The sequence below is a fragment of the Xenopus laevis genome, chromosome 6S (assembly GCF_017654675.1).
Source record: "Xenopus laevis strain J_2021 chromosome 6S, Xenopus_laevis_v10.1, whole genome shotgun sequence".
Taxonomy (NCBI): Eukaryota; Metazoa; Chordata; class Amphibia; order Anura; family Pipidae; genus Xenopus; species Xenopus laevis.
Genome location: NC_054382.1, coordinates 58,103,521 through 58,125,235, shown reverse-complemented (window position 1 = coordinate 58,125,235; position 21,715 = coordinate 58,103,521). Strand labels below are relative to the sequence as shown.

General features: G+C 42.0%; 1 pseudogene; it reads left to right on the top strand.

Moving 5' to 3' along the window:
• The first annotated feature begins 935 nt into the window (after window positions 1-935).
• LOC121395104 lies at window positions 936-20,811 on the top strand (annotated as a pseudogene).
• The last annotated feature ends 904 nt before the right edge of the window (window positions 20,812-21,715 follow it).

Here is a 21,715-nt window from a genome sequence, read left to right as displayed (position 1 = left end):
AAACTATTACAAAGGTCAGTGTTATCAAATGGCCTAGCTGGGCCACCCCCATTGTACCTGTGCAAATTGAGGGTGTTTACTCCAAGGCACTCCTAGATACAGGAGCCCAAGTGACACTACTTTACCGAGATTTTTATAAGAAGTACCTCTCACACATACCTTTGGAGAAGTTGGAACACCTGGAAATATTGGGCCTAAATGAAAACCAAATTCCCGTATGATGGGTATGTCAACATTAAATCAGAATTTTCTCTTATTATGACGGGGACCAAAGAAGTATTTGAGACATTGGCTGTTGTGTGTCCCAGACCTCCAGGAGCCCTACTGAACTCTTTAGTGGTGGGCACAAATACAGATTAGGTGAGACGAATGTTAGTTCCCCTGTTGCAGTTGAAATGGAAACAGAAAGCATCCATTCACCCATTCCTACAGCCAGTACTGACCTCTCTAATTCAAAAGAAGGAGGAACCTTCAGAAGGAATAAGAAATGTGTGGTCACTTCAGAGGAAATAATGTCTAGTACCACCTGGAAAAATCACCTGCATGAGAGCCAGGGTAAAAATGTGCTGGGAACATAACGGACTGAATTTGATGATTGAAGGTGGGCAAGGGATAGATCTACCTACTGGAGTAGATCTGATTCCAGAAACCTTTCCAACTGATTGTCTGATGAAGAACCATGGCACTGTCACTGTTGGGCTGAAAAATACTACCAGTGAACCTGTTGTTATTCATTCACATATACTATTAGGAAAAGTCTACTCAGCTAGTCCTATGCCTATGGGTAGCCTGGTGAGTGGTACAGCAGAAGCCACAGATAAAGACAAAGTCTTCAATCTTAGTAATCCTTTCATTCCCCTTGAGTGGAAGAAGCGCTTACAGAAGCATTTGAAAGAGCACAGTGATCTACAGTATTCTCCAAAAGTGACATTGATATGGGATGTGCTACCACCACACAGCATAGAATCCGTCTCAGAGAAGATAAACCCTTTCATGAAAGATCACGGCGCATTGCTCCAGGAGACCTAGAAGATCTTCGAAAGCACCTGGAAGAGCTAAAAGCCACTGGAATCATCAAAGAATCACAAAGCCCTTATGCATCCCCAATCGTAGTGGTACGTAAAAAGAATGGTTCAATCCGAATGTGTATGGATTATCGCACTTTAAATTAGTGTACCATTCCAGACGAGTATACCACTCCCAGGATTGAAGGATTGAGGATGCCCTTAACTGCTTGGTTGGGAGCAAGTGGTTCAGTGTATTGGACCTGAGAAGTGGATCAGATCCTCATGCACTCAGAAGACAAGGAGAAGACAGCATTCATATGTCCTTTGGGTTTCTATGAATTTAATAGGATGCCCCAAGGCCTCTGTGGAGCACCTGCCATCTTTCAACGCCTCATGGAGCGCACAGTAGGTGACATGCAACTTTTGGAAGTACTGGTATACTTAGATGACCTGATAGTTTTTGGCAAGACCCTGGAGGAGCATGAACAGTGATTGCTGAAGGTATTCAGTCAGTTTGAGAAAGAAGGCCTGAAGTTGTCCCCAGAAAAGTGTCAATTCTGTCAGCCCTCAGTGAACTATGTGGGCCATGTGGTACCATCAGAAGGAATAGCCACTGACCCCAGCAAGATTGAAGCTGTCTCATCCTGGCCCAAATCCAGAACAATTACTGAACTGAGGTCCTTTTTGGGTTTCTGTTGGTATTACAGGAGATTTATTAAGGGGTTTTCAAAAGTGGCCCATCCATTGAATCAGTTGCTTCAAAACAGCTCTGAGACAGAAGACTCAAATGAAAGCAAGAAGCCCCGAGGCCAAGGATGGGCCAGAGAGTACATAGAAGGTAGATGGACTCAAGAATGTGAGCAAGCTTTTGGCCAGCTAAAGTATTGCTTTACTCATGCACCTGTGTTGGCATATGCTGATACATCTAAGCCTTATATGTTGCATATAGATGCCAGCAGGGAAGGCCTTGGAGGTGTTCTATACCAAGAGCATAATAAGGAGCTAAGACCAGTAGCTTTCATCAGAAGCTTGTCACCCTCTGAGAGGAACTACCCTGCTCATAAACTAGTACAGACAGACAACAATCCACTGACATATCTTAACCACTGCAAAGCTGGATGCCACTGGCCATAGATGGTTGGCCGCACTAGCACACTACAAGTTTAGTTTACGCTACCGACCAGGTCGGGATAATAGGGATGCTGAAGGGCTGCCCAGGCGACCTCATAAAAATCAGCATCCAGATGATGAATGGATTGAGATTCTAGCACCTGGAGTGAGAAGCATGTGCCAAGGGGTGACTTTGAGACTAACAAAATAATGTTTGGCAGAGAAGGTTGGAATGAATCCCAGAGGGATTCCTAGGCTTTATTGCAATGTGACTTCTGTTGAGACATCTGCCACCCCAGCTCTTAGCAAAGGAGACATCAAAAGAGATCAAAGTGAGGATCCCTTATGTCAACTGGCCCTGGAGGCTTTAAGGACGAAACAAGCTGATTTACTCAGAACTGATTGTCATCCTTTAGCAAGATTGCTTCTGAAAGAGTGGGACAGACTGCAGCTATGAGGTGGTTTGGTATACAGACGGGCTCCAAGTATAGCAGACACTGAGAAATGGCAATTGATACTACCACAGAAACACAGAGACTCTGTTCTTATGGCCCTGCACGATGAACATGGCCAACTGGGGTATGAGAAAACTCTAGGCCTTGTAAGGGATTGTTTCTATTGGCCATGTATGAAACAAGATGTAGAAGACTATTGTTGTACCTGCCTCAGATGTATACTGAGGAAAACTTTGCCAACAAGGGCTGCTCATGTTCTGCATATGGAAAGCCATGGGCCCATGGATCTAGTTTGCATTGACTTCCTATCCATTGAGCCAGATGAGGGTGGCATTAGCAATGTTTTTGTGGTAGCAGACCACTACACCAGGTATGCCCAGGCCTTTCCCACCGAAGACCAAAGAGCCATTACAGTTGCAAAGGTTCATGTGGAACGTTTCTTTGTTCATTATGGCTTACCTAGAAGAATCCATTCTGATCAGGGAAGAGACTTTGAAAGTAAGCTAGGGCATGAGCAGTTATCAATGCTGGGAGTTCAGACGTTAAGAACCACTCCCTACCATCCACAAGGTGACCCTCAGCCTGAAAGGTTCAACATGACCCTTTTAGATATGCTAGGCACCTTGCCCAAAGAGAAGAAATGCCACTGGGGCCACTATATTGCCACAGTTGTACATACATACAACAGCAAAAGAAATGATGCCACTGGGTACTCACCCTACTTCCTGATGTTTGGATGTGAAGCCAGACTACCTATTGACATAATATTTGGGGTCACAGCTGAAGACACTCCTGTCAAATCGCATCAAAGCTATGTAGAAAGGCTAAAGACCTCCAACAAGCCTTTGAAAGGGCTGAGACAACGGCTGGTAACAAATGCAAGCAAAACATAAGCAGATATGACAAAAAAGTGAAATATCATGATTTGCAGCCAGGCGACCGAGTACTTCTAAGGAATTCTGGAATCCAAGGCAAACACAAGCTGGCTGATCGATGGGGATCACAACCATATGTTATTTGCTCCCAATTACCAAATCTACCAGTATACCAACTTTGCCCAGAAGGGAAGGACAGTCCTATAAAAACCTGGCACAGAAATCACCTTTTACCTTTAAGGGAAGTCACATGGGAGACAAGGTCTCTACCAGCAAAGAGACAAACGAATACTAAACCGAGAAGATCTCAGAGGCTACAAGGACAGACTCCTTTAAGGAATGGCAATACCACATCTGAACAGCATTGTGAAGATAACAGTGACGATGATGATTGGGGGTTAGATTACTTCTTCTCAGATGGTGCAGTGGAAGGAACTCTCCATGAAAACTCTGAAGCCAACAGGGACTTAAATGTCAATGCATCTGAGTTTGTCCCATGTATGCCAGAATTACATATAGTAAATTTAGAGGTTTCTCAATCAGCTTGAATGTGACTCAAATGGCATAACACATCCTATAGAGACTGATCCCTCTTCAAGAGAACAGCTTGGACTCAACTGTCAAGATAAAGGTCAAGATTTAAGAGACTTAAATGAGGCCCAAGTAGTCAATCCAAGGGAGCCCAGAACTATTAGACCTCCTCAAAGACTGACTGACAATTCTCTAGGAAATAGTACTGAAGAGAGTGTCCTCACTTCACAGAGATTGGTTTCTGCTCATGAATCATTCATTGGAGAAAAATCTGGTGGCACCCCATATAAGACTCATGTTTGCAATGTGAAACCTAAGATTGAAACAACCATATAAAGTATTTTAGGTGTTTTAGGTGTACTATTATGTACTGTATCTATATGCAATATAATATGTATGTGGTTAATATATTTCATGCCATGTTCATCTTGATGGGGCTCAAGAGTTATGGTGGGGGGGAGAGTGTAGCACCCTATTATGTGGGCAGACTGTCTGAACATTATATTGTGGGACAATTATTAGTATAAATGGACAATGGATTACTAAATTGCTCACCTGATTTGATAAAAGAGAGACTGCAAACATTTGATATTGCTTGGGGTTAAGAACTACATTTCCAACTAGCCCTTGCTACAGGAAGTGCATGGAGACAGCCAATAGGAGCCCGGCGCAGGGAACCGGAAGAAAGGAGGGGGGATTAGCCAGCAAGGAGGACTGTGCTGTGCTGGAAAACATAATGACTGGGGGTGTTTTGTTGCAGCCAGTTTAGTGAGTAATCAAAAAAGAGAAGCTGCCACTAATCTGCAGAGGAAGACACTGCAGTTTGCTGAAAGTTTTTACCTGTTGTTCCATGGTAGAAAAGTGCACAAGGTCCAGTGTGATCCTGGGTTGTGGCCTTCCAGCCAATTTGATCAGGACAAAACTACAGTGAGAGGAGAAGCAGAATTCCCTTTGAACTGTGAGTCACCTTTAACCATTTGCCATTTTGGGAGATTAATATTCATATTGTATCTGTGAGACAGTGTGGCTTCTATGGACAGAGGAGCACCTAAGTTGCGGGATGTTTCCTCAGAGCTCAGATGTGTCTCCCTCATTATTACGGTCATCATCTGAGAGTGTTTCAGTCAACCTGCAAAGCTATTCAGTTGACTTCAGGGATTACACAGCCACCTCATCCACCTGCAAGGATTGTAAGTAAGGCTGACAGCATTGCTTTCGTCACAAGGAGCCCCCACCTGTGTACACTATATCCAGCTGGCAACTTGTCGGGGGGAACTTAGGTGTGCACACCAGGGTTATGCTGGGGCTATTCTTATTGAAATCTCATTGTCAGTAATACGTTACCTATTTTACTCCATATCTAACCTTTTGTTACAGCTTCAGCTGTTTAATAAAGTAAGGCTGTGCCTGTTGCATTGCTATTCTTGTTGCCTGTTCACTGGATCTGGGGTGTCGCCAGTATACTTTGCAAGATCATACCCAATAGCACAATTTCATAACACACTCATGGGTGTGCTACACTTCAATGGAGAAAAAAAATGTCACGCGTCAAAAAAAAAATTGTCGCCTATAGATTTTAATGCATTTTGGCGAAGAGAAGCGGGTTAAATTCACCCATCCCTATTTGTTAGCACTGAGCTCTTTCACTGGTGAATTGTTCTCTACGCCTGTGTAAATTGGCGATGTCCCTGTGGATTGTCTTTCTGGTGAATTTTTGCTAGCGACGCCCATTTCGACCTTTAGTAAATTTGCCCCATTGAGTCTGATGTCCTTAAAGGTTTACTGTCATGGGAAAAAAAAATGAATCAGTTAGTAGTGCTGCTCCAGCAGAATTCTGCGCTGAAATCCATTTCTCAAAAGAGCAAACAGATTTTTTTATATTCAATTTTAAAATCTGACATGGGGCTAGACATTTTGTCAATTTCCCAGCTGCCCCCAGTCATGTGACTTGTGCCTGCATTTTAGGAGAAAAATGGTTTCTGGCAGGCTGCTGTTTTTCCTTCTCAATGTAACTGAATATGTCTCAGTGGGACATGGGTTTTTACTATTGAGTGTTGTTAGATCTGCCAGGCAGCTGTTATCTTGTGTCAGGAAGCTGTTATCTGGTTACCTTCCCATTGTTCTTTTGTTTGGCTGCTTGGGGGAAAAAGGGAGGGGGTGATATCACTCTAACTTGCAGTACACAAGCACAAGTCACATGACTTGGGGCAGCTGGGAAATATGTCTAGCCCTATGTCAGATTTCAAAATTGAATATAAAAAAAATCTGTTTGCTCTTTTGAGAAATGGATTTCAGTGCAGAATTCTGCTGGATCAGCACTATTAACGGATTCATTTTGAAAAAAAGTTTTTTCCAATGACAGTATCCCTTTAATATAATAGAAGGTGAAACCTGTAGTATAAATCAGTAAATTCCTTATTTAGCACAAAGTTCCAGCCCTTTAGTATTCTAAGCCTTCCTTCTCATTTGCCTAGGAAGTTGGTCAAAGAGCTGTCGCATGCGCAGGAGGCAGGGATGCATGAGGGGCCCATACATTGTTCTTCTGACAGCAGCTGCTGTGTGGAATGGGTAGTATATTGGTCCATATATTGCCAGCTTTAGAATAAATATAAACACCCATACTAGATTAATTATCATTCTATATTATGAAAGCAAACATGATTGTAGAACTGTATATATTTTTCAGAATCTTTTGTTACACTGAAAGGAAATGGAATTAGCAGTGCACTCATGTGCATGCATTTGAAAAAATGAAAGCCCAAGAAAACAAACTTGTGTTTGAAAGATTAAACTGATACATCTCACAGGATTATATAATATTTAATTAAAGTTTCTTTTGACACAGAGATTTTAGCAAAATAATTTGTATCTGAAGCCATTATGTAAGACCATATATAGTGCCCTCTGCTGCTTTATAAAAATTTATAAAAATTCCATATGCCTTTCCCTTCCACCACTTAACATGTTATTTTGGTTAATTTATTCTCCTGCCAATGTTTGGTAATGCTTACAATAAAGGATAGATCAAAGAATTAAATACAATTAAGAAATAGTGATTGTCATGAATAAGGCTTTTTGTTTATTATTTTAAAAAAGGAAACGAGAATGATAAACTGAAGCAGACTGGTGACGCCTGCCCTGTGCTTTTAGTTTATGTGGTTTTTTTCTGACATGCAAGTTCTTGTATTTCGAAAAGCAGAGTTTGTTTAAGCCATGTTAGTGACTAAAAAGGATACACATGCTTCACTTACTTTCAGAAAAATACACCATGCAGGTATTGTTTATCTGGTAACTTTCCCAACTTGGGGATTTTCAGATAACTTTGAGGAGAGACATGGGAGGACATGTAATTCCTATTTGCACACAATCTTTTAATGATATATAATATTATACTGTAATCTTTCTAGCTCCACTAGAATTCCAAGGATTAAAATCTGTCTGCACCCAGCATTCTCAGTGTATAAGCATAAATCAGATGGTCCTTCATGCATAAAGGGAAGTAATCAACTCTTGGATGGAATAAAAAATAAACATACAATAAAATGGCACTGGTATATCTGTGATTGTCTTTAACAGCTTAATAACTTAGAAATTGACAGTTTTTGAAATTATACCAAATATGTTCATATTGCATGATAAGAAGACTTAATATAAATAGTGAAACTGCAAGGGGTAATTTATACAATATATACAGTCCAAGTGGAACACTTCCTTGCCAAAAGAATAAATTCCTGGGTGCTAAAAATACAGTCAGCAGGAAAGAAAGGATGTTATAAAGTTTTAAAGGTTTCCATAAATGAATGTATATATATTTATATATAATACAAAAGAGCCATGTCATCAGAGCTTAATGATGTAATTTTTATGTTACATGACTGAAACTTGTGTATTATAATAAATAAACTACCCCCTGTTGAAAAATATGAGGATATTAAAAGTAACATTGGAGTTCCATGACCTGTATAAAAGCACTTGGCCTTCAGCCTTCTGTTTTTATTTGGTTATGGAACTCCTTGGTTACTTAGCCTTATTGTAAGGGTACCTGGTGGTCTAGTGGAGTGGTGGGGATGCCTTAGGTTTGCACATTCACACATTCTTCCTATTTGATGCACGCATCTTTTTATTCAGCATGCCACGCCGTGAAATATTTAAAGGATCCTTATCCTTTTGCTCACTACCCAATGTAGGTCTATTGTCAGATAGTTCCTGGGTGTGGTTATTGTCTGGTTTGTCTTATGTTTCTGATTCGCTGCATGTACTGACCTTTTCCTATTAGTGACAATACTTTTGGATCCTGATTTTTACTGCATTTACCGTTTGGTTTAACCCAAAAAAAGCGTGTGGTTCCTGATTCTGTGCTGCACTGGTATTGAACCTGGCCCAAAACTACACTTTCTCTTTCCCCATCCTTTCTGTCAAATCTTCAGGCTCCTTTGCCTGTCCAGACACCTTGTCTTGGTTCTCTCACTTTAAGACCTGGCAGCATCCAAATAACAAAGGACTCCTCCCAACATGAAAGATGGCTGTTATTATGTTGAAGTGTGAGCCGTGACCAGAACCTTGGCATTTGTTCTGAGTTTGGGATACCGGATGTGACTTTACGTTAGGCCAGACATGGATGCCAAAGGAGCAGCTGCTTCCCCTGCCACCACAGAAGCAATCATGTCAAGTCCTTTCAAGAACAAGAGGCAAAGCTGGATTACATTGCCCACTGTCTCCAGAATTTGTCTACTAGGTTGAACGTTATTGAGCAACAACCAGTTGCTCCCTCTCCAGCTCCGGTCCCAGGAAACATATCGTTTCCAACAGATAACACTGCTGTGGAACCCATGGTCCGTTCCCTGAAAAGTTCAGTGGGGACCATAACAAATTCTTTGTCTTTCAGGAGGCCTGTAAATTACATTTTTGGTTCCTACCCCATTCCTTCCCCACTGAGGAGTCCAGGGTTAATTTTGCCATCACCCTACTCCAGAGGGACCCACAACTGTAAGCATTTAGCCTATTCCCTTCTGATCCAGCCCATCTCTGTCTTGATGCCTTCTTCAAGGCCATGGCAATTATCTATGATAACCCTGTTCATTCTGCCTCTGCTGACTCAGCAATTCATAACCTCAGGCAGGGTACACAGCAGGTCAAGGATTATCATATTAATTTTGCCAGTGGGCAGTATTGGTGGGCTGGAATGATACTGACCTATGCAGTAAGTTCAGGGTGGGGCTTGCTGATGCTATCAAAGATAGCCTAGTTTTCACCTTGTTTCGCCAAAAAAATTACGACCACAGACTTGTATGGCGTTGTGCATCAAAATAAAAAAGACGCGCAACAAATTTTTTTTGACGCCCATAGACGAATTTTTGGCGCTATTTAGGACCCAAACATGAAGTTTCAGCCCCTAGACTTTAAGAGAAACCTATGCACTTGGGCTCTACTCATTTGTCCTCTGAAGAAAAGAGTATGTAGGTGGGCTAATGGGGCGTGCTTGTTTTATGGGGATAAAGTGAATTTTCATGAAACCTGTCCCAAGAGGCAGGATAAATAGAAAAATAGAAACAGGTATGGTGAGTTCTGTTTATGTCATGCTGTTCCTACTCCCCAACAATTTTCTAAGGTTCTCATTCCTGTCCTCTTAGAGTGGGATAAGGGTTGCGTAGAAAGTTCTGACTTCTTAGATTCTGGGGAAGCAGGGAACTAGATAGCAACCCCTGGTCCTGCTTCAATTCTATCATATCCTACAGTATAGGCCTGGGGAAAGAAATGCTAAAGAAGATGCCCTTTCAAGAAGCTTTGACTTTAATCCTCAAAAAAGTCTGAATCTGATTCTATTGTCTATAAGGAAGTGATTATAGCAGCAGCCTGAATATTTGGTACAGATATAGAAGTTAGTGGATTCCTACATTCCAGAAGTAAATGTTGGTGCATTGGCAGTTGCTATGAACTGGAAGACTGCTCCACCTGTGTATGCGCCAATATGGAGCTCTCTTACAGATGAAGATGGCGCCCATGAGCTCCACTGTGCTTACTCTGCACTGAAAGGTGAGCAATATGTTAGGGACACATTAAGGGGTAATAAACAATGCAGGGGGAAGCAGGGAGGGGGTCTATCTAGGGTAGTAGATAGGGGCTTTTCTCAATTGGAGGGTATAGTTCTCCTTTAAAACCTATTACTGTAATTCTACCTTGTAATTATATTTCAAAATGTTTTATCTTTTCCATCTATTTTACAGCCCCAGCAAGGATTTTGTTATTCAGCCTTACAAAAGCTCTTCTGAATCTTAGAACTGGGTGCTCCCTGCAAGTGTTCAGTGATACTTTCTCAGCTGCTCCCAGTCCCCAATAATTAGCCTGCTGTATTAGCTACCTCTTGTGGCTTTGCCTGTGAGAGACATTTGACATAAGAGACATCAGAGGGATTTTTCAGGAGGCTCTTGTGGTGTCCAAATGCCTCTTAATTAACCACTTAGGTATCCTCATTCTCTCTCGGCTTGGCCCTTTCCAAATGGTGGGAATTGCACTGAGGATCTAAAAACTGGATAAGCATGCTATCAAAAGATCTTGTAAATGAAGGCGTGTGTAAATTATTTTTAATGATTCCCTCCTGGCACATCATTATGTTTGTAGTTACACACAGGCACATCAGAGATGGCTTATCTTCCGTAAGGTCAGCTGCAGGACCACCATAACTAGCTGCACTCAGTAAATGGCTTATTAATTAGCGTAGTGATTTTACATTGCTAAGAGCTCTGATGTATGAAGCTAGAATTGTAATTGTGTAGGCTTGAAATAATAATCTATCTCAGGGCTCCTTATGCAAATTGCTGTATTATAAAATCATCAAGAATTACAATGATGAATTTTATGATAATTGACACATTGACAAGGTTTAATCAATTTGATTTTTATCATTGTGATGGTTTAAATGTATTTTTAATTAAATATTTCTTAAAATGTAAAGAATTATTTAACAATTCTGCACCATTCTTTTAGATCACATTAGGTTATTCTCTTTGCTTATAATAAATCATGCCTTCTTAGACATAGGTATTCGACATAATGTATCACTTGTAGGAAAAGATGTTTAAATTTTTTTTTAATTATTATTTTAATGGCAATATATCAAACTCTGAGACATAGCAAGTGTTACTAGGTCAGATTTTCAATTGTGAAAAAGTAAAGAAGAAAAATCTAGGTCAGGCTTTACATACTTTTTACATAACTATTGGAGCTTATAGTTTTCATCCTATGCAGACTAGTCTGCTTAGGAGAACTCTTTAGGTGTCAAACAAGCATGCTATAAAAACAATAACAACAACAAAAGAGCGATAGAGCTATGAACATGCCAAGAATATGACAGACAGGTAGCTATGAGACAGTTACACTTAAAGCCAGAAATAATATTGTTTGAAAAAAGGCTTGTACATGTATTCTAAATAAGTGTAATTTTCCCTTTTTCCCTTGTCTCTCTCACTTTCCTTCTCTTTTTCTCCTTTTCTCCCTCTAATTAAAGTATTTTTTTCACTTTTCTTCCTCTCCATATTTTACACTCTCTCTATCCTTCTCCGAGATTGAACTCCTGTTATGTAATCACAGTAATTGATGCAATTTTAAATAAGCTCACATAAATCCTAACTTCCATTTTACCACAAATGAAATATATTATTATTACTACTACTACTACTGTTGATATTATTATTATTATGTTAGTTGATTTGTGTCAGATTTCATTTACTCATCCCTTCATTCATCCAGATGTAGAGCTATGGTGGCTCTGAAGAACCTCATTATGGTGAATATTATGTTTAGTAACCAATTTTCACTGTCAAGTGCAAAAAAAAACCCCAGGCACAATTTAAAAATGCCCAATAGCATGTCCATAGTTGTGCTACTTTAATTTATGTAATTCAATAATACCTTTGTTGAATGTGCCATTGCCTTGCCAATCTTTGCTAAGCATTATTCTAAACACCAACATTGACATTATATATATTCTTGAATCAGAGAAGTGATTGGTTTTGGATATTTTTTCTAACTTTCATCTGCTTGTTATAATAAAAAATGCCAAGCCATTTTAAACAAACAAAAAATAATTTTGGCAATGCCACATATTTCTTAATGGAACTGAGTTAGAAAAACACTACACAGAAGTAACACTGACAATCTGATGACTGAACAAATTGAACTTAAATTTGTCTGCAGAAAATTACTTCACTTACCACTGTTGATGGGTTGTTCTGTTAAGGAGAATCGTTTCTCTAAATAGAATATAATGTTTATATTTGTTTTGTCCTGAGCCAGATCTTGTGGATCGGCAAAGAACAGTAATTGTTGGAATTGTATCTCTGAATCCCAGAATATGATTTGCTTATTTATTATCAATGGAAGTAGATAATTGTACTGACGGACCTTACTTTCTAGGCAGATTTAACATAAAATTACAAAAACAGATACATACAGACCTATTTATCAACATTCTCAACCTTCTCTTTAGTGATTTTATAGGTTTTTGATACTACCAGGTAAAAGTTGTTAAGGTCCTATAAAATTCAATGGGATCTGCACGGTTTAGATTTTCTTATTTTTTCTCTGTGAATTGTCCAATACTGCAAAATCAACACATTTACATCGTTTTTGGGGGGAGGGGGCAAAGTTAGAAAAAAGTACGTTCATCCCAGAAAACCATATATTTTCGGAAAGTACACATTCCCCCGAATCCAAATTGGGTATGCATGTTTTTCTACTCCAAAGCACCAAGTCACAAACCCTTCCTACATTTGGCAATTTTGGTGCCATTTTCTAAAATCACCTCAAAACTTCCAACCTGCAACATTGTATTTCCAACATACTATTATGTATGAATATAAATAACCCCAAATATAAAAAGCCTGGGGTCCCCTGAACAGTTTGATGCCCAATATGTATAGGTGTACATAGGCATGTGGCATATAGGGGCCCAAAAATGAAGACACCCCATATGGTCTGTCATTTCAGGTACTGCAAAATCAACACATTTACATAGTTTTGGGGGGGGGCAAAAGTAGAAAAAGGTAAGTTCACCCCAGAAAATCATATATTTTCGGAAAGTACATATTCCCACGAATCTAAATTGGGTATGCATGTCTTTGTACTACAAAGTACCAAGCCGCAAACCATTCCTAAATTTGGAGATTTTGGTGACATTTCCAAAAATCACCTCGAAATTTCTACCCTGCAGCATCGTATTACCCACATACTTTTAAGTATCAAGAGAAATCACCCCAAATATGAAAGCCTAGGGTCCTCTCAACAGTTTGATGCCCAATATGTATAGGTGTACCCAAGCACGGGCCTCTATATGAAGACCCCCATATGGTCTGTCATTTCAGGTACCGCAAAATCAACACATTTACATTGTTTGGGGGGGGGCAAAAGTAGAAAAGGGTAAGTTCACCCCAGAAAACCATATATTTTCGGAAAGTACACATTTCCACGAATCTAAATTGGGTATGTGTGTCTTTGTACTACAAAGTACCAAGCCGCAAATCATTCCTAAATTTGGTGATTTTGGTGGTATTTCCAAAAATCACCTCAAAATTTTCCCCAAATATGAAAGCCTAGGGTCCTCTGATACACAATATGTATAGGTGTACCCAAGCACGTGGCATATAGGGGCCCCAAAAGGAAGACCCCCATATGGTCTGTCATTTTAGTTACTGCAAAATCAACACATTTACATAGTTTTGGGGGGGGGCAAAAGTAGAAAAGTGTAAGTTCACCCCAGAAAACCATATATTTTTGGGAAAGTACACATTCCCATGAATCTAAATTGGGTATGCATGTCTTTGTACTACAAAGTACCAAGTCAGAAACCATTCCTAAATTTGGTGATTTTGGCGACATTTCCAAAAATCACCTCAAAATTTCTACCCTGCGGCATCGTATTACCCACATACTTTTAGGTATCAAGAGAAATCACCCCAAATATGAAAGTTTAGGGTCCTCTGAACAGTTTGATGCCCAATATGTATAGGTGTACCTAAGCATGTGGCATATAGGGGCCCCAAAAGAAGACCCCAATATGGTCTGTCATTTCAGGTACTGCAAAATCAACACATTTACATCGTTTTGGGGGGGGGGGGGCAAAGGTAGAAATAAGTAAGTTCACCCCAGAAAACCAAATATTTTCGGAAAGTACACCCAAATTGGGTATGCATGTCCTTGTACTCCAAAGTACCAAGTCGCAAGTCTTTCCTAAATCTGGCGATAAAAGCAACGGTTTTTACATTTTTGAAAATCGCCTAAAAATATTGCAATTGGCCGCATTTATATCACCCAATTTCTTGCATATGTAGGGATGTGTAAAATAGCCACCCCTAGTATTTTGTGCAGGCAGTCCCTCAATGTTATGGACACCTATTTGGGTCCTAAAATACAGTTGGGAGGGGTACTGTTTGCTCTTTCTGCTCTGAAGCCATGTTTTTCAGTGTCCATTTTGTGCTGGCTCTAGCCTGAGCTAACAGGCTGAGTCTGTGTGGAACCTGAGTATTTTAGGATTAGTAAGAATAGGCTACTCACCATTATAGGTCACTCTAGGAGTGATAGATAGACAGGTTATTTAGTTGAGCAGCTCCAGGCTCCGACGATGAGAGTCAGAGGGATTAAGATCCCGGGTACTAATAGCTCAGAAGTAGGGACTAAGTGTATGGGAACAGGGTAGATAGATTCCCCTCAGGTTCCACTTAGGCAAAGGCTGAAAGCTGGTTGTACCTTTATTGCTGCTGAGCATGTCCTCTTGCCTGTGGGGACTAATATTGACCAAAAGGTGCTGTGAGTATTGCTTATTCAATGTGATACCAAATCCTGTCATGCTCTATTGTATACTCCACTGAGGATTGTGTATGTTCAATAAATCAGTTCATGTTTAAGTTATCCAGAACCACTGGCGCCCAATAGTGATGGGTGAATTTGACGCCGGCGCCCGTTTTTGACGCCGGCGCCCGTTTTTGACGCCGGCGCCCGTTTTTGACGCCGGCGTCCGTTTTTCCGGAAAAAAAATTTTGACGAATTTATTCGTTGGCGGCGAATCGCGCAAATTCCCCGCAAATTCGTGCCTGGCGAATAAATTCGCCCATCACTAGCGCCCAATTATTAAACCCTGTATCCAGTTACAGTTGCACTACACCCTGCCTCCACACCGTTGCGAGGGCTCACTCCCTAAGATTACAGGTCTCATCTGGGGCACATTTATTGGGAGTGGAGCTCAATAGTGGTGTACGATACACACAATTTACTATAGCGCTACATTTTGGCGCCCATTACATGGGGCTCGAGGGGTTAAACTGTAACACCGCACTGCAGCCTAGTGTGACAGGCGTTGCAGGTGCGGACTCAACAGGAAAAAGGCCAGTAGCTATATTGGGTTTTTCTGTGGTTCTTAAAACCCACGTAGCTATGGCGTTTGAAAGTACTGTTAGTAACATGGATCAGATCCAGCCTAAAGAAGTGTCCGCATGGGCTGCCGAGAAAACTGTAGACGCTGTCGGCATTTTTGCTGTAGACGGCGTCGCCCAGCGGTTACTCAGAGCGGCCTTCAGGAGGTGATGAAGGAGGAACCGTTATGCAAGGGGAGTCGATTAGTGGCTGAGGGCTGCTCTAGAGTGCTAAATAGTTGGTCGTTGTTATATAAAGCTCCTCAGGAAATACGTCAAGTAGAGAGACCAACGAGGCTCTATCCGGCTGGATCGTTCCCAAATGGTTGCAATGTGATATACCCAGAGTGTGGTAACGTGTTTCAGGTTGAAGGCAAGATAAAACCTGAACCAGAGGTCTCTGGTTTGACAGTGCATGGTGCTATCCCTCCAGCAACGGCAGTTCCCAGTTATCCCTCTCCTCAACTTGCTCAACCCACCCTGGTGTTCACGGGGACTAAGTACCCAAAGTTAAAAGTGTTTTCCGGAACGATTCCCATGCCAGAGGGAGAGCAAGGTTTTGACGAATGGCAAGAAACAGCAGAGCAGATGCTGGAGGAGTGTCCGTGTTCAGGAAAGCGGATTCGATTGGTTGAAAATCTACGGCCTCCGGCTAGCAGAGTGGTTAGGATGTTTCGTATGAGGCAGGATACAGTCACCGCTAGGGAGTGCTTGAAAGCCCTGGAGGATGTATATGGGACATGTGATCATCCTCATGTCTGGTTACAAAAATTCCACAGTTTGAGACAAAGGGAGATTGAGGAAGTTTCTGTTTTTGTGCAGCGCTTATATGAGATATTGTGCAAAATGGTGCAGAAGAATATAATTACCCGAGGAGAAGTTGAAGATAAGATGAGGGATCAGCTTTTATGTAGCCTGAGTGGGGAACAGTCGGTGTCTACTGTATTAAGGATAAAATACCGGCATGGTCCTCCTCCCACTTTTGGAGATCTTATGCTTACGGTGAAAGAGTTGGAGGCTAAATTACATTAAGCGACCGCTGATACCTCCAGAGAAGACCGTTTTAGTGCAAAATTCCCTGTGGCACCGATGAGAGGTGTTCGAAAAGTCACTGTCGGGAAAGAAGCTTCCAGGGAACCGCGCCGGAGGCTCTTTTTGTCAGAGTCTCGGAATGCAGTCTCCTTCCCAAAGTGTTTCCGATGTGGACACCTGGGACACCGTGTGCAGGAGTGTCCCATGCCTGAGGATGGTGGACACTTACAGAGTAACGCTGGGCAACTATCCAAGAAGCCTGGATATTCACCCCAATAGATGGGTTCTCTTTGTCTTCCAGGAGTAGGCCTACGTTGCACTTTTGAACTGGTGGTTAATGATGTTCCGGCCACTGCTTTGTTTGATACGGGTTCACAATTGACCATCATTCACCGTCCCTTCTACCAAAGATATCTAAGCCATTTACCATTGCAGCCTGTAGGAGCTATATCTGTATTTGGGGTAGGACAGCACCCCACCTATATGGATGGGAGTGTAAACGTATTATTGCACATTCCTGGAGTAATGGGGGAGCGAGATGAACCGGTTTCAGTGACTGCATATGTGGGTCCTCCATCGGGAGGTAGAGAGACCACCCCGGTGATTTTAGGCTCCAATGTGAACGTGGTGGAGGAGGCCTTTTTGAGTCTTTTTCAGCCTAAGGCTGCAACTACTTCAAATGCTGTACCTGGAGTTCCGGAAGTGTCTAAGTTTTGCCAGACTTCCAACCCAGAGTTGCCGGGAGGTTGTGTAGGAAACCCGTGGCATCCTGTGGAGATTCCACCAGGGGGAGTCTACAGCCTTAAAGTATATGTGGAGATTGTGCCTGCTACTTGTGTTAGTTTTTACTTGTTGGAAACCAACCCGATAGAAGCTGATTTGAATGGATGGGAGATAGTTCCTGAGAGGAAAGACTATCGCTATAGGTGCCCTCGAACAGATGTGGTCACTGTCAAGAATATCACTTCTCACTCGGTGGTGATACCTGCCTGGCGTACAGTGGCATACTGTTATCCCGTGGAGTGTGTAGATTCGTGCCCTGTTCAAATGGGGTCACCCGACGCTAAACTGGCTTTCCATCTGGAAGAAGGTGAAGATCCTCCAGAACATCGAAGAAAGCTAGAAGGGCGACTAGCATCATACAGTGATGTGTTCTCTGTGGATGACATGGACATGGGATGTGCTAGGCATGCTGAACACTGAATACGGTTGAGTGATGCTACTCCTTTCCGAGAGAGGTCCAGGGGGATTCCTCCTAGAGATTTAGAGGATGTCCGGAATTATCTAAATATGTTGCAGGATCAGAAGATAATTGTAGAATCTCGCAGTCCCTATGCCTCTCCAATTGTGATAGTAAGGAAAAAGAATGGCAGTGTTCGGCTGTGTGTGGATTATCGAACCCTTAACCGACGCACTATACCCGATCAGTATACATTACCTCGTATTGATGAGGCGCTTGATGCATTACATGGCAGTGCTTGGTTTTCGGTGATGGATTTGAGGTCGGGGTATTATCAAATTCCCATGGACCCTGAGGATAAAGAAAAGACTGCTTTTATTTGCCCGTTAGGGTTTTATCAATTCACTCGAATGCCTCAAGGCATAAGTGGGGCTCCTGCCACATTCCAGCGCCTTATGGAAAAGGTGTTGGGAGATTTAACTCCTCGACACTGTATAGTGTATTTGGATGACATTATAGTGTTTGGGTCTACCTTGGAGGAACATGATATTAGACTATTTAATGTGTTGGAGCGTCTCCGATAGGAAGGCTTAAAGCTCTCCCTGGACAAGTGCAAGTTTGCTCGGAAGTCTGTATGATTTGTAGGACACATAGTGTCTGCAGATGGAGTTGCTACGGATCCTGAAAAAGTAGCTGCTGTGCTACAGTAAGTTGGCCTAAACCCAGCAACGTGACTGAATTGAGATCGTTCTTGGGGTTTTGTGGATATTATCGGCGGTTTGTGGAAGGATATTCTAAAATTGCTCATCCTCTGAATGGACTGTTGAAAGGTAGTAATACTAAAGAGAGATCTTCAGTGGCCTCCCAGTTTCAAAACAACTGGTCTCTGGAATGCAAAGAAACTTTCCAGACTTTGAAGAAAAAGCTCACTGAAGCTCCTGTGCTGGCCTATGCTGATCCACAGAAACCTTATGTTTTGCATGTAGACGCAAGCTATGAAGGTTTAGGGGGAATACTCCACCAGGAATATCCTGAAGGTTTGAAACCGTGGTCTATGTCAGTCGGAGTATCAGCAGCACTGAGAAGAATTATCCTGCGCATAAATTGGAGTTTTTGGCTCTAAAGTGGGCCATTACTGAGAAACTGCATGATTATGAGCACAGTTTGAGGTAAGGACTGATAATAACCCGCTGACCTACATTTTAACCACTGCCAAATTGGATGCTGCAGGGCACCGATGGTTGGCTGCTTTAACAAATTATCAGTTCTCATTGAAATACAAGCCGGGACCTAAGAATGTGGGTGCAGATGCTCTTTCCCGTCACCCTGGGCTACCTCAGCAACCTGATGAGGATGAATGGGAAGAGATGCCACAGCGGCGGTGCAAGGACAACACATAGCTTTCTCTGAGCTATGAGTGGTGGACTCTCTTGGGGCTGGAAAAGATTGTATTCCTCCTATGTATCGTTATCCTACAGCATTAGGGGTGCATGATTCTCTTCGACTAGGAAGAAAAGATATGATTCAACTACAAAAGAAAGATCCTGTGATTCGACATTTGAGAGAATCTGTTATCAAGAATGACCCTGAGTATATAAAGAGAGAAATACCGAAGGAGAGTAGTTCCTTCTTGAGAGAATGGGATAAGCTGAGAATTATTGATGGTCTCCTTTATAGGGTGCAGCTATATCATGATCACCCTGGTAGGAGACAACTAGTGTTTCCTCAAAGTTATAGAAAAATTGCATTGAGAAGTCTACATGATCAGCATGGGCATCTAGGCATTGAAAAAACGTATGGCCTAGTACAAGACCATTTTTTTTGGCCTAAAATTAGGGATGCTGTTACAGAGTATTGTCGAAGATGTGTTCCCTGTTTGCAGAGAAAAACGTTGCCTACTCGGGCTGCACCCATGGAGCACTTAAAGATTGTTGGTCCTTTGGATTTGGTCTGCATGGACTTTTTGTGTATTGATAATGATACCAGTGGGACAGAAAATGTACTGGTTGTAACTGATCATTACACTCGTTATGCTCAGGCCTACCCTACCAAAGACCAGAAAGCTGCTACAGTGGCTAAGACTTTGTGGGAGAAATTCTTTGTTCATTATGGTTTGCCAAATCGACTTCACTCTGACCAAGGGCGAGATTTTGAAAGTCGGTTGATCAAGGAGCTGTTAGGAATGTTGAATATAGCGAAGAGTCGTACTACCCCTTACCATCCTGAGGGAGATGCTTTACCTGAACAGTAAATAGAACCCTGTTGGACATGTTGGGAACACTGCCTGCCACTGCTAAGTCCTCTTGGAATCATCATGTGAGTGCACTGGTTCACGCATATAATTGTACTCGGCATGAGTCTACAGGATTTTCCCCCTACTTTTTAATGTTCGGGAGAGAAGCTCGACTTCCTATTGATGTACAAGCAGGAATATCGACTGACGGAGTGGGATGCAAAGAGAATTATCAATATGTGGCTCGTCTTCGAGCTAGCTTACAGGAGGCCTATTCTTTGGCTGAGGAAAATGCTGCCAAAATAAATTCTGGAAATAAAAGACGTTTTGATGCCAAGGTATGATACCGTGAATTGGCACCGGGCGATAAAGTTCTGCTGCGAAATTTGGGGCCTACTGCTAAACATATATTGGCTGACAGATGGAACAAGGAAGTGTTTGAGGTGATAAGCAAATTGCCGGGGATCCCTGTTTACCAAATTCGTGGCTCTGAGGGGCGGATTAAGGCATGGCATCGAAATCATTTGCTTCCTATACCACAGGTTCCTCCTGTGGGTGACGAGATGGATCCTGTGTGTGACACCAATGATGTTTCCAATGGGAGCGAATTGGAAGAGAGTGTGAACAATGACTGGTTTTTACCCTCAGAAGATCCGGTGGCTCCCAGTGAGTCAGTTGGAGACAGTGTTGTTTTACCTCAAAGAGGTGGATTGGATGCTCAGGCCTCCCCGTTTTGTTCAGGAGAGGGTAATGGACATTCCCCTGACACTGGTTCATTGGTAAATGCGGAGCCTACTCCTGTCATGATGGTTCCTGAGGAAGTAAGGAGAGGGGATCAAATTAGGAGGCCTCCTTCATATTTTACTTATGATACTCTGGGGAGACCCTGCTATGCAGTGCCTTGTTATTCTGATCTATCTTTCCCTGCTATTAATATAATTGATGCTCATACTGGACTTGTTGATATGATATCTGCGTGTTATTAACCCAATAAGCCTGGTATGATATGTTTAACTGTTTACTTTGCAGGTTAACCATTGTTCCCTGGTAGACCTATGGAGAGGCTACTGAAACGGATGTTAGCCATACAGTAATGCCATAACAGGTTAAGGTTGCAATGTATTTTTGTGTGTTGTTATTTGAATATGTTCCTTGCCGGGACGTAATGAATTCACCAGGGGGAGAATGTGGGGATGTGTAAAATAGCCACCCCTAGTATTTTGTGCAGGCAGTCCCTCAATGTTATGGACACCTATTTGGGTCCTAAAATACAGTTGGGAGGGGTACTGTTTGCTCTTTCTGCTCTGAAGCCATGTTTTTCAGTGTCCATTTTGTGCTGGCTCTAGCCTGAGCTAACAGGCTGAGTCTGTGTGGAACCTGAGTATTTTAGGATTAGTAAGAATAGGCTACTCACCATTATAGGTCACTCTAGGAGTGACAGATAGACAGGTTATTTAGTTGAGCAGCTCCAGGCTCCGACGAGGAGAGTCAGAGGGATTAAGATCCCGGGTACTAATAGCCCAGAAGTAGGGACTAAGTGTATAGGAACAGGGTAGATAGATTCCCCTCAGGTTCCACTTAGGGAAAGGCTGAAAGCTGGTTGTACCTTTATTGCTGCTGAGCACGTCCTCTTGCCTGTGGGGACTAATATTGACCAAAAGGTGCTGTGAGTATTGCTTATTCAATGTGATACCAAATCCTGTCATGCTCTATTGTATACTCCACTGAGGATTGTGTATGTTCAATAAATCAGTTCATGTTTAAGTTATAAGAACCACTGGCGCCCAATTATTAAACCCTGTATCCATTTACAGTTGCACTACACCCTGCCTCCACACCGTTGTGAGGGCTCACTCCCTAAGATTACAGGTCTCATCCGGGGCACATTTA